Below are 19210 nucleotides of genomic sequence, written 5' to 3'. Positions count from 1 at the left end.
GGGAGGACAGAGGGAGGGCAGTAGGAGACCGGTGCCCATTCTAAGGTTCCTCTCTTTGTAGGTAGAATGAATCATAGCAAAGGGAATCTTGCTTCCACTGATGCCTTGAGGTCCCCCAGGCTTCTTTGGTCCCTGTTTGTTCACTAATGGGGCTACCTATATAATTAAGTTATAATGAGGATATAACGAGACCTATTAGCAACAGGCTTGTACCCAATTGATTTCTTTGTTTTGCAAATGTGTTCGGTAACGACCTGTTTTTACATTAAATGAAATTATCACCAGAACCCAGCTCTGCCTCTGTTGACACTGCAGCTCTGGAGAGGGAGAATGAGCCTTTGATGGAGTCCAGCTAATTCTGAGAAAGACACTATACTCTTTGTTATCTACCGACTGATGGGAAAACACAAGGGAAAACTTCCTGCTAACTTTTCAGTAGGACCTTCAACTTAAGGCTTAGGGGATTTTTTTATATCTATCTCTATGTGTACAACATATACATAATTTTACTATCAGATAAAAATACATGTGTACATATATGCATGTGTGTGCGTGCATGTGCATGCGTGCGTGTGTGTGTGTGTGTGTGTGTGTGTGTGTGTGTGTGTGTGTGTGTATGTACAGAGAGAGAGAGATTTTCTCTGGCTGTCCCCACTGTCTGGAATGCTCTTTCTCTTCTGACCTACTGAAGCTTCAACTAAAACCTCATCTTTTACTAGGAGCTTTCCCCATCTTCTCCTAATTCTGATGCCTTATATTATTTCCTATTTATCATATATTTAGCCCATTTTGTATATATTTGTTTGCAGGTAATCTCCTCCATTAGAATGAAAGCTCCTTGAGGGCAGGGATTATCTTTTGACTTTTTTGTATCCCCAGTGCTTAGCATAGTGCTTGGCACATATGAGAGCTTTAATAATATTAACTGATTTGTTGATAATATATCGATATTAATTTATTGATATACTGGTATGTATGTGAACACATATAGGTTTGTATTCATCTGTATATGTACACCTACATATACACATACTCATGTATGTACATATACATAATATACACGTGTGTATGTGTATGTATATACACATACATATACACATATACAAACACAAATAATTATTGTATTATATATATAATTAATATATAGTATGAGATAATATGTGTATATAATATAGTATATATACTTTATTATATATATAAATACAAACAGTCATACATATTATATATATGTATGTGTGTATATATATATATATATATATACACATATATATGTATGTATTAGGGATAGGAACTGGCTTAAAGGCTAGCTCTCTACCCACTACCCTAAGATCTCTCTCACATATTAGGATGATACAGAATTGTTATTTCATTGACATATAGGAAACTGTCTCTATTAAAGGAGTTAAAGACCTCCTCTCCAATCTACAGTTTTTGAGGCATGTCTTGGGCACTGCAAGTTTAAATGCTTTGCCAGGGATCACACAGCCAGTATGGATCCAAGGAGGGCCTGGAACCCAGGTGTTCTAGCTCTCTATCCTCTATGCCCCACCACCCCTATACATTATAAGAGAAATTGAGGTAGAAAACAGGAACAGATTGAGATGCTTATCTGTATAAATTCATGGATAGCAGTCCCATAACATCAGTACTAAGGAAGACTATAAGGCTTGGGGAACACTCCCAATCTTAAGGTTGAAAACATACCCTTCCAATATATGTCTCTTTCTGCTTTGGTTAGAAGCATAACACAATACAACATGGAGCCTGATTGACTGACAGAGTAGGGCAACTCTAATGTTCTTAATTCAGGGTTAGTATTGTTTTAGTTTAGTTTTGTTTTTTCCAGAGATACTGTCACCACTTTTTTTTTAATGTCTACTAAAGGGCAATGTGAATTCTCCCCTCTCAGCCTTAGGACAGACACCTACCTCTAAGCCAAGCCATCTAATTCTTAAGTGCTGGGAAAATCCTCTTTTTAAAGCTAAACAAACAAACAAGTAAAAGGAAAGAACTGGTGCAGCCTTAAGCATCACAGCTTTAAAGCCAGAAAGGACCTTAGAGATCATGTGGTCCAATCTCTTCTTGCTACCTTGACTGATTTAGAGGTAATCTACTTGGATCAGCACGTTTAGGACGAAGAAGTCAGCTTTTTGAGGACTGAGCCTAGTCAAAACTGTTCAGTTACCTTGAAACAATATTAGAGCTAATCAGGACAGCTCATTCCACAGCAGTGTACTTTGTTCACCTTGTAGTTCCCATCTTTTTTGCTCAGTGCATAAATAACAATGCTCCCATATTTTCATATGCATTGGATTCTTTGGCCCTGGATTTCAGAATAGGGATGTATACCGGTAGCATCCTAACCAATCCTATATTAGGCTATATTTCGGAATTTGATGAAAAATGAAGACGTAGTAAGGTGACCTTGAGTTTTATGGGCCTGTTTCCTTATATGTAAAATAAAAAGGTGAGATAACATAAACTCCAGGGTCCCTTCCAGTCCTATGTCATGCATCCTGTGGTCCTTTTGGTGAAGAGGTGAGGGACTATCCATGCAGAATGTTGCTCGCACATCTAGACACATCATTGTTTTGTTTATTACAAGTTATTATTAGAGGGAAGGGCTTATGCTGTGGAGTAATTACACACTAAAATGACTTATTTAAATATTTTAAAAGGCATCAATAATTGTTTTTCTTTTTTAAGAATCAAGGGAGTCTAATCATTCCCACACAGGGTGAAAATTGTAAATAATTAAACTATTTGAATTGAATTGAATCAAATTGAATATTTTTTTTTATTGAATTGAATTAGAAATGAAGGAAGATAACCTAGAATGAAAAAGGAGACCATTCTGTAGGATGGGATATTTACCAGTCCTTGCTCCAGATGGAATTATTTCTTCCATTCTTTTCCAGGGCCAAGATTGTTCATTATGATTACTCGGCATTCAATAGCCTGAATCCTTAATTCACATGCAGGTTAAAGTGTCTGCTGGGATGCTTAAAAAAAAGTGTTCCTTGGTATCCTCCGTGAAAAAATAATACATAAACAAAACTCTATAATGTCATCTCTTTTATTAGTCCCCTTATTAGCAGCATCCTCCAGAAAGAGAATTAGGTTTCACTCACTATTTCCCAAACTTGAACCTACTCCCAAGATTCTGTAATAATAACAATATTACTATTACTACTACCACTACTACTACTACTACTACTACTACTACTACTACTACTATACTACTACTAATAATAATAATAATAATCTTGAGAAAATGTGTACAGAAAGTTGACCTGACAGCCAGATAGACTTAGGTTCAAGTCTGGTCTCTGACACATACTTGTGCGACCCTGGGCAAGTCATTTGAGTTCTCAGTACTTTAGGCAACTCTCTAAGATTATAAATGGAAAGGAAGGTGCCAACTTGCATTGGGAAATGGATTTTCCTCATCCATAGAGTTCCTCATAGCTATAATATCACAGATTCTGTTCCTATTCCCAATAATATCTCATATTTATATAACTGAGAATAAGCATTGTATAGTAGAAAGATATGGCATCAGGAGTGACCCAGGTTTCAATCTCGGTCTCTGACATTTATTAGCTATTTGAGAGAGACATCATGGTCCAGTGGAAACAGCATGGCTTCCCGAGCCAAAGGACCAGATTTCCAATTCTGCCTCTAACACTTGCTACTTGTATGACCTTGGACAAGTTGTTTAACCTCCCTCAGCCTCAGTTTCTCAATCGGTAAAATGAGATTCTTGTACATGATGTCCTTTGTATTCCATTTCAGCTCTAGATTTCTGTCATGGACAAGGACAGAGCTTCTCTCAGCCTTAGTTTCCTCACTGGAAAAGCTGTAATAAGGAAGGATTGTAGGCTGAAGAAAGTTCAGTCTGAGAACAGAGGACTGTCACAATAGTTGCGTGCAGACATTCAGGGCTGGCTCATCCCTTTAGAGGTCCCTTATCATCATGGAAAGTTCCCCCAAGAAATGATGTGATAATCCTAGGGAGGGCAAGAGAGTTAGTTTATTTACCGTACATGGAAAATATTGCTGAATGACCATCCCCTGCCCCCAATCCCATCATCAGTGTCCTGATCAAAACTCCAGTTTGCTTACCCTGGCTTCTGCTATGCTTACCTGTAGGATGGTGTTACCAAGACCTGTAAGTGTTCACCTCACGGTATTGTAGGGATCGAATTAGGCCATATATGTAAAGTAAAACACCACGGAAATACTGACCATTATTATGGCCCTCTAGGATTCACAAAATATTTTCTTCAGAATCTCATAAAGTAATATCATTAGCCCTATTCTACAAATGAAGATCTCCATCACTGCTTTCATTATCAGGATACCAAAAGTCCATGTTCCAAAAATTCTGCCGTCCAAAGGTTGGACTTTTCCACCACTGTACATTTTACCAGTTTCTACTTCATCTACAAAATTTTCAGTATCCTGCGGTTTTAGTGGGACTATTAAAAACCTGTCAGAGAAGTGCTGGTAATGGCAAAAACATTTCTCAGGGGCTGTCAATTTCCCCAAATATCCATCAGGGCTACCAGGCCCAACAAGGAAATCCTCATTTAGAAAATGTCAATTCTTATTATGAAAGTCCTGAAAATGCTTGCTAAATATGTTTGGCTGTGAGGTGAGCTTGGCAGAAAATGGGAGGCATAGGAGGCAGCTCCCAGCTCCAAAGAAAATACCTGCATCAAGGCTCTTCCTTTCTGAAAGGCTATATTTATTAATTAAGGCTTAGTTATAGAAAGCAAACAGAGGAGGAGGTGGGAGGACAGCAGCACAGAGGTGAGGCACTTCCCTCGTCAGAACACATTCTGATTTCTGTTTTAATTCAGCAGTGTGTTAGCTTGGTTCAACTGCTCTCCCATTTTCTTTTTTCTTTTTTTAAGTCTTTTTTTTTGGGGGGGGAGGTTAGGCAATGGGGTTAAATTACTTGCCCAGGTCATACAGCTAGTAAGTGTTATGTGCCTGAGGCCATATTTGAACTCAGGTCCTTCTGAATCCAGGGCCGGTGCTGTATCCACTGTGCCACCTAGCTGCCCCTGCTCTCCCATTTTCAATCTGTGCAATGTGCTAAGCCTCATAGCGAGGCTGCCCTCAGGGGTCTTGCCTTTTGGGTGGTCTATGAAACCTTGTGCCACTGAGTCAGCCTGCGTCCTGTTGTGTAACTTCTAAGATATATGGTTGTGGGCCAAGGATTATATTATTATATTATTGTTGAGTTGTTTTCAGTCATGTCCAGCGCTTCCTGACCTCATATGAGGCATCATATTCTTAGCAAAGATACTGGAGTGGTTTGCCATTTCCTTCTCCAGTTCATTTTACAGATGAAGAAACTGAGGCAATAGGATTAAGTGACTTGCCCAGGGTCACACAGCTAGTAAGTGTCTCAGGCCAAGTTTGAACTCAGGTCTTCCTGACTCCATGCCCAACACTCTATCCACTGTGCCGCCTAGCTGCCCAGATTTCGTTAGACAAGGCCTCACTACTAACAGCCAAGACAGATCTCTAAGAACAGGTAGGATGTGAATAGACAGAGAGGAAGCGGGAAGGTGTCATAGAATCATAGATCTAGAGTGGGAAGGGCCCTCAGAGACCATGGAGTCTAATCACATTATTTTACAGATGAGGCAACTAAGGCCCAGGGAGGTTAAGTGACTTGTCCAAGATCACATGGATAGTAATTATCAGAGGCAGGATTTGAACCCAGTTCCCCTGATTCTAGAATAAGTTTCAGTCCTTCTGGGAGATATGTGTCTTTTTTTTTTTGGAGGCAATTGGGATTAAGAGACTTGTCCAGAGTCACACAGCTAGTGAGTGTTATGTGTCTGAAGGTGGATTTGAATTCAGGTCCTCCTGACTCCAGGGCCAATGCTCTATCTACTGGGCCACCTACCTGCCCCTCTTCCGGGAGTTATGTAGCTCAGTGGATAGTGTGCTGGCCCCAGAGTCTGGAAGAGCTGAAATCAAATTAGGCCTCAGACACTCAGTAGCTGTATGACTCTGGACAACTCACTTGACCTCTGTATGCCTCTGTTTCTTTTCTTCAAAATGGGGATAATAACAGCACCTACTTCCCAGAGTTTTTGTGAAGATAAAATAATATTTGTAAAGCACTTAGCAAATCTCAAAATAACATATAAATGCTAGCTATTGTATTGCTGTACCAGAACAGCTTGAGAAAAGGTAGGAGGAGGAAAGAGATGCACATGGTAAGTTAGGTAATCATATATGAACCACCCTGGTTGAAAATTGAATTCAAATACAAAAGTAAGACAGACCCTGTACTTGTGGAACATACTTTCTAATGGGAAGACAACTACACCTATCCATTCCACATCATGGGGTGATGTGCTCCTGTGCATGGTGCATGGTACTCCTGTGATCTGTAAAATCTACATAAAATTTTTTGGCTCTCCCTATGTACCAGAGAAGAAATCTGAATTATCATGGTATTAAAAGATAAAATATGTTCAGATTATACAATACTTTACATATGTTTTACGCATTTCTGAGTTTCTAAACTTTTTCTGTTCTCTACTGGCTTTTGCATGTCATCTGTGGCTTCTGCAAAACTCCCCAAAATTCCCATTTAATTTCTTTTTTTAATTAATCAATTCATTTTTAGTTTTCAATATTCACTTCCATAAGCTTTTGAGTTTTAAATTTTCTCTCCCTCTCTCCCCATCTCCTCATTTAATTTCTTATGCCAACCTACGATATATTGAAACCATGATGTGGAAGGGATAACTGTAATTGAGGGAACTGGTAGCTGGGGAAGGGAGTTATAACCTGGGAAGTCTCAAAGATGGTGAGTGGAACAATTGGAAAGTCTAGTGATACACCCTTTCCGGAGGTAGTAGTGATTAGATTATAGTTCTCAGAACAAGAGTTTCCTCCACAGGAAAATGCTGATTGTCATGCTGATTCCCATCTACTTTAGGGTTGCCCTGACATTCAAATGAAATGATGCATGTAATATGTATTATAACCATTAAGTGCTAAACAAATGTGGAGTTATTAATATTATTGCTATTCATCACAACCAAATCATATAAAGCAATATATCCCAGCTCTACCACATACTAGCTTTGTGTCCTTGGGAAGTCACTTAATATCTCCGAGTCTCAGTTTCATCATTTATATAAGGTCTGTAAGAGAGGCAGAGTAGGATAGTAGATATACAGTGGACCTTGAAGCCCAGAAAAATGTGGGGGTTCAAGTTTCATCTTTGACATATACTGACTATAGAACACCGGACAAGTCACAGCTTTTCAGTGCCCTAAGGTCACTCTTCAACACTTTACTATGGAGACTGCCCCAGCCTACTCAGTTAAAAAGTTACCTGATCTGAGAGTTCCCTAAAATAAAGAAATCACAGGTCTGGTTCCTATCTCTTAAGATGAGAGGGTTGGACTAGAAATATTAAATATCTGTTAGTTACTAGGGCTAGTTTTGTCAAGAATGAACCTGACAATCTCAAGGTTTCTCACTTGTCTCTCCTAATAACAGGAGGGAAAAGGACTTAATGCTTTCCATTCCCATTCTTGATTTTCCAGGAAAAAAAAAAACAACCAAACAAAAATAACAGCTCCATAATTCTCCACCATCCCCCACCCCTTGCTTTGGTCTCAGATCATAGTGAGAAAATAATCCCATTTAAGTGGCATTGCAGTCATCTTGCAAGGATGGTTTGGGCAGCTCTTATTGCTGCTTCTTTGGTGTCTATGCAAGAGCAAATTCCCTTGGTTGTTAATAGAAACATTAAACTGCAATGTCAAAAACTAGAACACCTCCTATCCCCCCCTTCTCTCTCTCTCTCTCTCTCTCTCTCTCTCTCTCTCTTCTCTCTCTCTCTCTCTCTCTCACACACACACACACACACACACACACACATCCCTCTCCCTCTCTCCCTCCCCTATGTCCCTTTATTGTTCATTCCGCCCTAATATCTTTCTTTCCTTTACTATCTGTACCCCTCCCCACATTCTGTGTCCGTCTTCCCTCCTTCTCTCTCTCTTCTCTCTCTCTCTCTCTCTCCTCTCTCTCTCTCTCTCTCTCTCTCTCTCTCTCTCTCCCTCTCTCTCTCTCTCTCTCTCGGCTCAACGGGCATAATTTAGGGGTATTTATTTTAGGCTCACTTTTGATCAGAAGCTTAAAGGGCAAAGTTTGGACTGGAAATAAAATTGAGTGCACGAAGCAAGAGCGGGTAAATCTTGCAAGGGAGGCTGTAAGCAGCTTATATGCAACTCTGGAGAGCAGCTCATTATACCTCTGCTTCAAGTGAGCCAGAGGATCCGATTTAATCCAGGAGGAAGCCCTGCAAAGGTCTCCTCTTCATGCAATCTCAGCTTCCAAACAAACCCAGTCTTGGATTGTTTCTTCACAACACAGAGGGGGAAAGCATACAGAGGGCAAATCCTTTGGGAGACGATGCTGTGGGCTAGGAATGCTATTCCATTTCTGCCCCATTTCATCTACTAATACATAGCTGCAACGAGTCCGTAACTTCCACAGCCAGTTAAACTGAACATTCTTATTTTTAATAACGGCGTGCAATAATTTCGGCATCCGAGCTACTGTAGTTCAACCTCGTCAGCAGAAACCTGCTCTGCTAGATAAATTCACCAGATGGTTTGTCTCTATGATCCGCAGATTGCTTCAGCTATTATTTCAGTTTATAAATCTCGACTGTTTTGCGACCATCAGATTCGTATTTTTTTGCCTAGTTAGCCTCTGAACCTCGTTCCCATAAGTAACGAATACCGGCCTCACCCAACACCCCCAACCCACCATCACTTGCCCGCCTGTGCTCTATTGTGTGAGTCACTACCCTAATGATAGCTAAGTATATTACTGCCTAGGAAATTAACTCACACACTGTGAATAATCACAGAAAAGAAATTTGTTTTCCTACAAGGTTGTTTTCCAGCTGTTTTAATGCAGACAATTTTACCCTGAAACACAAATTGAAAAAAAAAAAGAGGGAGACTTAAAAATCTGCATAATTTGAAAGTGCTTAATGTAAATTAGATAGATCAGCCTAATTTTATTTCAGTACTTTTTAATTGCATTTATAATTAGTAAAATACATTAATGTGCTACACAGAAGGTCAGGAGTTCTGGTAAAGGAATCTAATTAAAATGCTCTACTGCATTTATGTCACACATGCGCCTGGTAACCTTGGGGCCTTCCTGTAGGAGCAGAGGCACTCTGGTACTTGGGCTATTTATAACTTATTTGTGTCTTCACCAAAATTGTAGCATCATAGGAGAGGGTAACCCTTCATGAAGAATTGTCTAGCCTAGAAAGACAGCCAAATGATCATTGCTGAGCCTCTTTCCTATATACTATGTTCTTCTCTCTAATGAACAGAATGGGCTGAGTTTTCCTTTATTAGTTAGAGACCTTTTACCTCATCTCTCCCTCCTGCAATTGGAATGTAGATCATGCTGACAGAAGGAGGAGGGACAAAGAGAGCCAGCGCACTTGTCATCCATCACGCCATCCTTTCTCACCGCTTAATGCCACTTCTCAAAGTCAAGAATTAGATTTCTAGAAAGAATCAGCTGGAAATAATTATGGAGTCTAATGCTACTACTTATGGCTTGTGTCGTGTTTTTCACTTCATTGAAATAACATGAGCACAAATCCTTAAAGGCTTCACCCTCAACAATTTTCTCCTGGCTGAGGCCCAGTTGGCAAGTCTGACATGATCCTTGACAAGATGAGGGAGAAGGTCTTTTGCAACCCACAGCTCATTGCCAGAACAAGTGATGCTCAGAATAGGTTTTCAATGCCCTTAAAGGATTCATGATGATCTTCAATAATAATCACTCGGCCCCACTGTTTTCCAAAATATCTAATGTGGGTAAAAGAAAAATGCTCCATTGCCTCAAACCCCTCAATTGAACTCAAACACGTTGAGCGAAGCTGTCCTTCTGGAAATTGTCCTTCCCAATCTGATGTCTCCTGGCTAACCGAGAAGTCAGTTTTTCATTATTGGCCCTCACATGGGTCAGAGCAATAATGAGTGACTATCTGTTAGTACGAATGCTTATTGTATTTTCACTTCATTCCAATAAAATTTAAATGGCCTATTAATTTTCCTAATAAATTTAGGTATGGCCTCTGACTGCAATCTGGCTTTGATTAGCTAACAAAATATTTGAAGACCAGCCAAGCTGGCAACTTTGAAATGTTTCGAGCAAATAGCACTTAACTGGATTTAGGACTCCTCTGCATTGGATTATGCCCCGGTTCAGTGGTGATGAGGGGGAAGAGTAGGTTTAATAATTGGTCTCCAGCTACCCAACAGGGTATGAATGCACTCAAGGGAAGTATATGATTCAAGCTTTCAATGCAAAGTTGGTTTGCATGACAGGAAAAGTTACACTGACATATAGAAAAGATCTTCTTGGTAGAAAGATGAGGTCAGGGAATTAGTTATCCAGAGTAAAGACAGAACACTAGGTAAAGAGTAAGGTTTGGTGATATTCCTTAGAGGCGATTTATCCCCAAACCCATGACATTATAGTGTAAACAAAGAAGACTTTACCCTTAGAAGTACACACAGAAAAAGGTATTACATAAATCAGTGGGGAGGAGGGACAAAGGGAGAACTTCATCTATTTGGGCAGAATTCATTAGCCCATTAAGAGAGTCAAATGATCCACTGTCCAATAAATTGAATGGACTCAAATTTCCTTTATTCATTACAGAAGTATTATTAGGTTCTCAGCTTTGGTGTTGCCATATCGAGTTTGGGAATATAAGAGGTCAGAATCAGAGTCAGATCAGAATCATCTTTATTTGCCCCGTCTGCCAGAGCACTCTAAGAACATGAATGAGGTTAGCCATAGTATGTATTTTGTTGTGGCATTGCTTTCTGAGTGTAATGGAAAGAGCCCTGAATTTAGATTCAGAGAACCCAAGTTCAAATCCCAGTCCCAGAACTTAGTCCCTATTCAGCCTTGTTGAAGTCATTCTCACTGGGTCTCAGTTTCCTTATCTATAAAATAAAGGGGTTGGATTAGATGATTTCTCAGGTCACTTCTAACTTGAAACCTATGACCATGTGATCCTAAGTATCAGAATGGACATGGACAACTGGAGAGGCATCTGGCGTAGAAGAAGATTCACTTGACTTGCAAGAAGAAGGCCTGGAGTTCTGTCTCAGGCATGTCATATGCGTGTGTTCATGGGCTCACCTTTCTGGGCCTCAGTGATTTAATCAATAAACTGGAAGAATAATACTTGAAGTAACCATCTTTATTATGAAGAATTATTATTACTATGAAGAAAATTATTATTATTATGAAGAAAATGCTTTGAAAGCTTCAATATGCTCTATAAATAGGGGCTCTTGCTATTTCCCATAATAACAAAGTACATGGTGTTTTGAGTATTTAGTTATATTAATTAACAGCTCACTAAGCAGCCTGGTGGTGCAGTAGATAAAATATTGGACTTTGAGTTAAACTCCTATTTTTTTTTTTTTGGTGAGGTAACTGGGGTTAAACGACTTGCCCAGAGCTAATGTTATGTGTCTGAGGCCAGATTTAAACTCAGGTCCTCCTGACTCCAGGGCTGGTGCTCTATTCACTGTGCCACCCAGCTGTCCCTTGAGTTGAACTCCTACTCCAAACATTTACTAGGTGTGTGACCCTAGGCAAGTCTCTTAACCTCTGTTTGCCTCAGTTTCCTCACCTGTAAAATGGGAGAAATAATAGTACCTACCTCACAGGCCTGTTGCCAGGATCAAATGAGATAAAGCAATTTGCAAGCCTTAAAAATGTTATTGTTGTGACTGATGCTGTTTTCCTGGTGGTTGTTGTTGTTATACTTGGACCTAGCTCATCATATCACCCCATGCCTCCAACATACCTGCTTCCCCAAAAGGTGAGGCTCACTGTTTATAAAGGATCATAAAAATTTGCATTGAGAAACATTGTGGTGCATGGAAAGAGTGCTGAATGTGAAGTCACAAGGGTCCTAGATGTGAATCTGCTCCTGACATTAACTTACCTATGTGACCATGGGTAAACCATATCACTTCCACGAGCCCCAGTTTTCTCATCTACAAAAATGAATGCTATAATTCCTTTAGTACTTACCTACTTGAGAGGATTGTTGTGAGGCAGCAAGGTGGCCCAGCAGTCGGAGCACTGGGCCTGGATTAGGGAAGACCTAAGTTCAAACCCAGCCTTAGACACTTACTAGCTGTGTGACCCTGGATAAGTCACTTAAGCTCTCTGTGCCCTAGTTTCCTCAACCATAAAATGTCAATCATAACAGCACCTATCTGAGATAGTTGTCATGAGGATAAAATGAGATAATATTTGTGAAATGCTCAGCACAGTACCTGGCATCTAGTAGGTGCTATATAAGTGCTCATTTTCTTTCCCCTTCCCTTTTCCCCACTGTGAGGTTCAAATGAAATAATGTATGTTGACTACTTTATAAATGGCAGCTATTATTATCAGTACATCCTGATCACAAAAATGGAGGGGCCCAAAGTCAGGAGACTACATGTATCTGGGCACACATATTGTTTCGCATTCTGCCTTCAGGGCTTCTATCTTCCTAAGTAACAATGTAACAGGCACGTGAGCCTCCAATACCTGAGAGATTCCACTAGCTTCCTACTAGATTTAATATTGGTTTAACAGTCAGAAGTTAATTAAATGTTAATGTTCAGTCACTTGAAATTAAACATTAGAAATCTTAGCTTTATTTGTAAGTTTCTTAAGCCATCATTAAGGTGTTCTGCTTTGTTAGCCCTCCTGCCGAGCTCCCTCTCTGTTCCGGTTGGCTCTTCTCACAGAAGGACTCATCTGATTCACCACATGGTGCAACACATGGTGCTTAGACTTCCCCAATAGCAGCGCTCATCAACCAAGCCAAACAAGAAGATTTAATGAATAAAAGGTAATAAACAAGCAGGGCACATGCACATAGACCTAGAGAGAGGGAGAGAGAAAGAGAAAGAGGAACGAGAGGAAGAGGAAGACAAGGAAGAGAGGAATGAGTAGAAGGGGGAGAAGAAAAGGAAGAGAAGGAAAAGGAGGAAGAGGAGGAGAGGAAGAAGAAAGAAGAAGGAGGATGAGGAGGAAGAAGAAGAAGAGGAGAAGGAAAAGAAGGAGGAAAAGAAATGATATTAGCAAATGCTCCACGCAGTCTGCTTTCTCATCTCTTAATATTCCAAGCTTTAGCTCGTGTTAATTTTGGTCTAATAATTAGCACTAAGAAAACAGAGGTTGTCCACCTGCCAGCACCATAGCATTCATACATGGAACCACCAGTTACAGCAAATGGAGACATTTTGAATATTGTGGATAAGCTAAGTGACCTTGGCAGTATACTTTCTAGGGATGTACACATAGATAATGAAGTTGAATACACATTGCTAGGGCTAGCTCAGCATTTGGGAAGCTCCAAAAAATGTGCCAGAGAGAAAAGGTATTAGGCTGCCTACCAAACTGAGGGGCTACGGAGCTGTTGTGCTAACATCATTGTTGTATGCCTGTGAAACCTTGACAGTATACCAGTACTATGACAGAAAATTGAACTACTTCCATTTGTATTGTCTTAGGAAGATTCTGAAGATCACCTGGTGAAACAGGGTAGGGGACACTGAGGTCTCTTCTTGAGCTGAATTAACAAGCTTCAAACTCTACTTAGAGAATGCAATTCCAATTGGCTGGCCACGTTCAAATACCAAACATACATTTGCCTAAAAGACTATTTTAAGGAGAATTCACACAAGGCAGGCACTCACGTGGTGGTCAGAAGAAGCAATACAAGGACACTCTCAAAGTCTATCTAAAGAACTTTGGCATCATTTGTGAGATATGAGAGATACTTGCACAGGATTGCCCAGCATGGTGTACCCACAGAAGGTGCTGTGTTCTGTGAGCAAAGTAGACTTGCAGTAGTTCAAAAAGATGTGAGACACATAAATTTAGAGATATCTTCCACCCAGATTTGTGCCCAACTCGTTGTAGAGCCTTCTGAGCTCATCTGGTCAGATCAGTACTAGATACAATGCACATTGACTCCCAACATTGTGGTATCATTTTGCTCCCCTTTGAGCATAAATGAAAAACAACAACAATTCTAGGCTTTAACCCTGAGAACACATAAAGTGGCAACGCTAGCATGTTGAATACAAAATTAAGGAAAAACCACACCCAAGGAAAAGCATAATCATATCTTGGATTTGTGTGTGGGTCCTGATGACATATTTGTACAACAGGAAAGAAATGAAATGAGCAGGTGAATACTTACTTTTTTAACAGCAGGGCTACCGGCAATTAAATACAAGTCCTGATCTATAAACCCTACATAACAGGTTAGAGAAAACAGCCTAACACAACAAGAAGGCATAACTTAGATGCCCCAGCTTTGTTCATTTGATTCCAGGATAGCCAACTCTGATCCCTTTCATACAAATGTTATGGGTAATATAAGTATGTTCTAAAATAAAGTGAATGGAACTTAATTTTGCATTGACAGATCCTCCAGAGTTCTGGAACTCCCTTGCCCTCTCCCAAAACAGTGGATACCTCTGATGTATTACTAAACCAGAGCTAGGAATCATAACTTAAGTACCAGCCATTTCTTTGGAACATTCAGAATAACTGCAACTACTGAAATCTACCATGTAAAAAGCCAGCAGATTGGAATGAATAAGGTTGAATCTACACAAACAAACTGGTTAAGACGGAAAAGAGATTGAATTCAGAAAAAAATGACAGGTTATTTTCACAATAACCAACTGACTGAGTTCCACCAATACTTTTCAACTACTTTCTGTACATAGACTCGGTATTAGAAGGTAAGCTTAAACTGAACCTACAGAGAGAGAGAGAGAGAGAGAGAGAGAGAAGAGAGAGAGAGAGAGAGAGAGAAGAGAAAGAAAGAAGAGAAGAGAAGAGAAGAGAAGAGAAGAGAGAGAAGAGAAGAGAAGAGAAGAGAAGAGAAGAGAAGAGAAGAGAAGAGAAGAGAAGAAAAAAGAAAAGAAGAGGAGAGGAGAGCAGAGGAGGGAAGGGGAGGGGAAGAGAGGAGGGGAGGGGATAAGAAAGAAGAGAAGAGGACAAGAGAGGAGAGGAGAGGACAAGAAAGGAGAGGAGAGGACAGGAGATTACAGGAGAGGAGAGGAGAGGAAGATTTGAAGGCATCTCAGAAGTCATTCAGTCTAATTCCCCTCATTTTACAAATGAGGAAACCGAGGGTCAGAGAAGTAAGCCGACTTACCCAGAGTCATACATCCAATAAGTCTCTGGGGTAGGATTGGAAGCCAGGTCTTCCTGACTCTCACTGAACCATTTTAACTATTATACCACATTTAAGAGCATGAGATCCCTAAGAAATATAAAACCCTAAGGGTATGAACTCTGTTTGCTTTTATCTTGTAATCCCAGTTCTTGGCACGTGTTAAAACATTTAGGAAAGGTTGGATTGAACTGAAATGAAAAGAATGATTATGACAATCCTTGACTATTAATTACATTTAAAAAGGTGACACTAGAATTTCAGAGCACCAAATAAATTGCTTAATATATCTAATCTCAATGATCAATAATAGATGGACTTTTTTTTTCTCCCCATCCCACCTTAGGAACCTTTTTCTGTGTCTTTATCTATACACATAAACAAATTCGGATCACATATGCACACACAAACATGCAGACGCAAAGTCAGGCTAGTTAGAGTTGGACACAGTCTTAAACTAAATCAGATGTGTTATTTCATTGGTGTAAGGAGTGCCTCCTGAAGAATTTTTATCTCTCAAAGCAATTCAGAACCTCCTGTGCCACTAGATGGCACAGGGCCAGATCTAGATTAAAGAACATCTGAGTTCCAATTTAGCCTCAGATACATACCAGCTGTGTGGCCTTGGATAAGTCACTTACCTTTGCTTGCCTCAATTTCCTCATCCCTGAAATGGGGATAATAATAGCACCTACCTCCCAAGGATGTTGTGAGGACAGAGAACGACGCTATTTGTAAAGTGTTTTGCAAATTATGAAGCATTCTATGAATGTTATCATTATTATTCAGAAAAACTGAATAATATATATTGAATAATACATTGTTATAACAACAACAACATTGATAATAATAATAATAATTACTGTCTTCAAGAGTACACTGGGGTTAAGTGAATTAAACAGGGTCAAGTAGTCAATATGTATCAAAGGTAGGACTTGCACCTAGTTCTTCCTGGCTTCCTATGTACCACTCCATACTGCCTCTTGCTTCAATCAATCAATCAATCAATCAATAAAAAACATAAATAAATAAGCCTACAAGTACTTCTTAATGGTGGCTCCCTTCCCTAAATAAAATTCTGGAATCTAGCAATAATTCTTTCCTCCTTATTTATTATTAACCACACAGCATCTCTTCCTCTGAGGCATCTGAAGCCACTATTTGATTCCTTTCCTTCAGCCCCCCCTCCTTCCCCATTCAATTGGGTATCAGGGTTCTTAGAATTATAATTAATTCATACTTTGGACTCTCAGGATTATAAAGTATTATAGGATGGCAGAGCTAAGACAAAATGCTTTAATTCACCAGCTGTCATGTATTTAATTAGAGATTTTGATGAATCCCCCCTACATAAATGTGCCTTCAGACTTGGTGTTCTATTTCAAAAGAGAGAGAAAGAGAGAGAGAGAGAGAGAGAGAGAGAGAGAGAGAGAGAGAGAGAGAGAGAGAGAGAGAGAGAGAGAGAGAGAGAGAGAGAGAGAGAGGGAGAGAGGGAGAGAGAGACAGAGAGAGAGAGAGAGAGACAGAGAGAGACAGAGACAGAGAGACAGAGAGACAGAGAGAGAGAGAGAGACAGAGACAGAGGCAGACACAGAGACTCATTCTATACACAAGGACTCCAGGACTCTCATAAACTTTTTGTTAGCATGAAAGGCCTGTCTGTCACATTAGTATCAGATCTGGAGTTGAACAATTTGTCAGCTGCCAACACTGACATTTCCAGTGGATGGGGGGGGAGATGTCTCATTGAGTGAGGTTTCTATTATGCTAGGAGACAGAAAAGTCCTGCATACAGCCGAGCTTTTCACAGATCTGGCATGCTTCAGGGGATTATTATTTTTTTTCTTTCTTCTTCGTATTATTATTAGTATTTTTTTTGGGGATTGGAACAAAAAAGCACTTGGATCTCATTGACAACATCAATCCCTAGATATTAACTGTGTGTATATGGGGTATGTGTACTGTCTTTTTCTTTCTTTTTCTTTTCTTCCTCTGTCAAACTCCTTCCCTCCTTGTCAGATAAAATGATGTTAGGTTTACGTTTACTCTTTCATTCCCAGGGCTGATTATTTAAGTTTGGATAAAAAAAAATTGGCTTAACAGCTTAGACCTTTGAGTGAAATCTAATAAGATGAAGTTTAATAGGGATAAATAAAGTGTCTTATTTGGGTTCAAGAAATCAGCTTCTCAAATACAAAAAGGAAGAGGTGTGGTGAGACAGTAGTCCCTCTGAGGAAAAAAATTCTGGGGGTCATAGTGGATTGTAAACTCAATATGAGTTGGGAAAAAATGTAGCCAAGAAAGCTGATACACATCTAGGTTATATCCAGAGCGGCCTAGTGTCCAGTAGTAGGGAGGTAAGGCTACTCTACTCTTTTCAGACCACATTTAGAGTACTATGTTTGGTTCTGGGTATCACATTATAGGAAAAAAATAATCAATAAGCTTGAGAATATTCAGAGGAGAGGGATTAAGATCATAAGAACCTCAAATCATATCCAAAATCAGCTAAAGTCCAGGAAGGCAGTTTGGTACAGTGGAAAGAATACTGAGTCTGGAGTCAGAGGATTTGGGTCCAAAGGTCACTGAAATTTAAGTTAGTTATCTATGTGACTTCAGGCAAGTCATTTAACTATCTTGGGCCTCAGTTCCCTCATTTGTAAAATGAAGGGATTGGTCAAGGTAGCATTTGTGGTGTCTTGTAGATTTAGATTTATGAGCCATATTTAGCCAGAAGAAGAAAAGACAGTGGGGGACATGGCAGCTATCTCTGGTTAGGCTTGAACCCAGAAAGCAGAATGAGGCAGCTGTGGCACAATGGAGAAAGGATTAGAGCTGGAGGCTGACAATTCGGGCTGAGACTGAAAAGGAGTCACCAGAAGGAGAACCAGTACAATGTCATCAAAACCTAGAGAAGAGACTGTGTCCAGGAGAAGGTGATCAGCAGCTTCAAATTTCTGTAGAGAGGTCAAGATGGATCAGGATTTAGAAAAGATCCATTTGTTTCAACAATTAAGAGATCACTAGTACCTTTAGAGAGGTAAGTGTCCTTTGAATGATGAGGTTTTAAGTCAGAAAGGAGAAAGTTTAAAATCAAGTGAGGAGAGAGTAAGTGTAGGTCTTGAGTGCTGATGGTTTCTGAAGGACTTTAGCCAAGAAGAGGAGGAACTGGATGAGAGCTAGTAGGGGTGGTAGGGAGAGTTTTTAAAGGACAGAGGAAAGTGAAGGAAGGAATGAGTAGATAGGGAGAGATGGAAGATAAAGAGTAAGATAGCATGAGAAATCCACTAGAGAAAACAGTAGGGTATATGATCAAGGGTCCATGTAGAAGGGTTGACATTGGCAAAGGGAAGGGCCACTTCATCAGAAACAAGAGTGAAGAAAGGAGATTGGGGGTGGGGATAGAAATGATATATTCAAAGGTATGAGACGAGGAGAAGGAGATGATAGGAAGCTCTCAATGAATAGTCTCAATTTTTTCAGTGAAGTATACAAAGTAAGATCCTCAATTTAGATAATGAGAAGATGGGGTACCATGGGAAGCTTGAGAAGAGATGAGAACATCTGTAACAGCTGCTACGGAGGATAGGAAAACAGGTCAATTAAGTAGAAATAGAATGTTTGCCTTGCTGCGGTGAGGACCCAGTTGAGATCAGATAATACAAATTTGTGGTGGACCCTGTCAGCATGGTTTCATTTTTTTTTCCAGTTCTGCTCAGCAGTATATGAATAGGAATGAAAGAGGAAGTGGTAGGAATAATCCCTGGGCCAGGACCAAATGGCAAGATGGTAAACCTCTTGTCCTTCTGCTTCTGTTATCCCCTGAGAAGCAGCATCAGAGATGGCCATAGTGCAGGAGGGCCAGATGGGAAGCTAGCAAGTGTGTAAGTAAATAGGTCTTAT

At 39.9% G+C, this 19210-nt stretch overlaps 1 non-coding gene across 1 annotated transcript in view; it reads right to left on the bottom strand.

Annotated features, from left to right (window-relative positions):
• The window catches only part of LOC110203190 (uncharacterized), a 531275-nt gene that overhangs the window by 99311 nt on the left and 412754 nt on the right, over window positions 1–19210 (bottom strand). The window lies entirely within an intron of this gene.

The sequence above is a fragment of the Phascolarctos cinereus genome, unplaced genomic scaffold (assembly GCF_003287225.1).
Source record: "Phascolarctos cinereus isolate Bilbo 61053 unplaced genomic scaffold, phaCin_HiC Scaffold_4;HRSCAF=312, whole genome shotgun sequence".
NCBI lineage: Eukaryota > Metazoa > Chordata > Mammalia > Diprotodontia > Phascolarctidae > Phascolarctos > Phascolarctos cinereus.
This window is presented reverse-complemented; position numbering and strand designations above follow the sequence as displayed.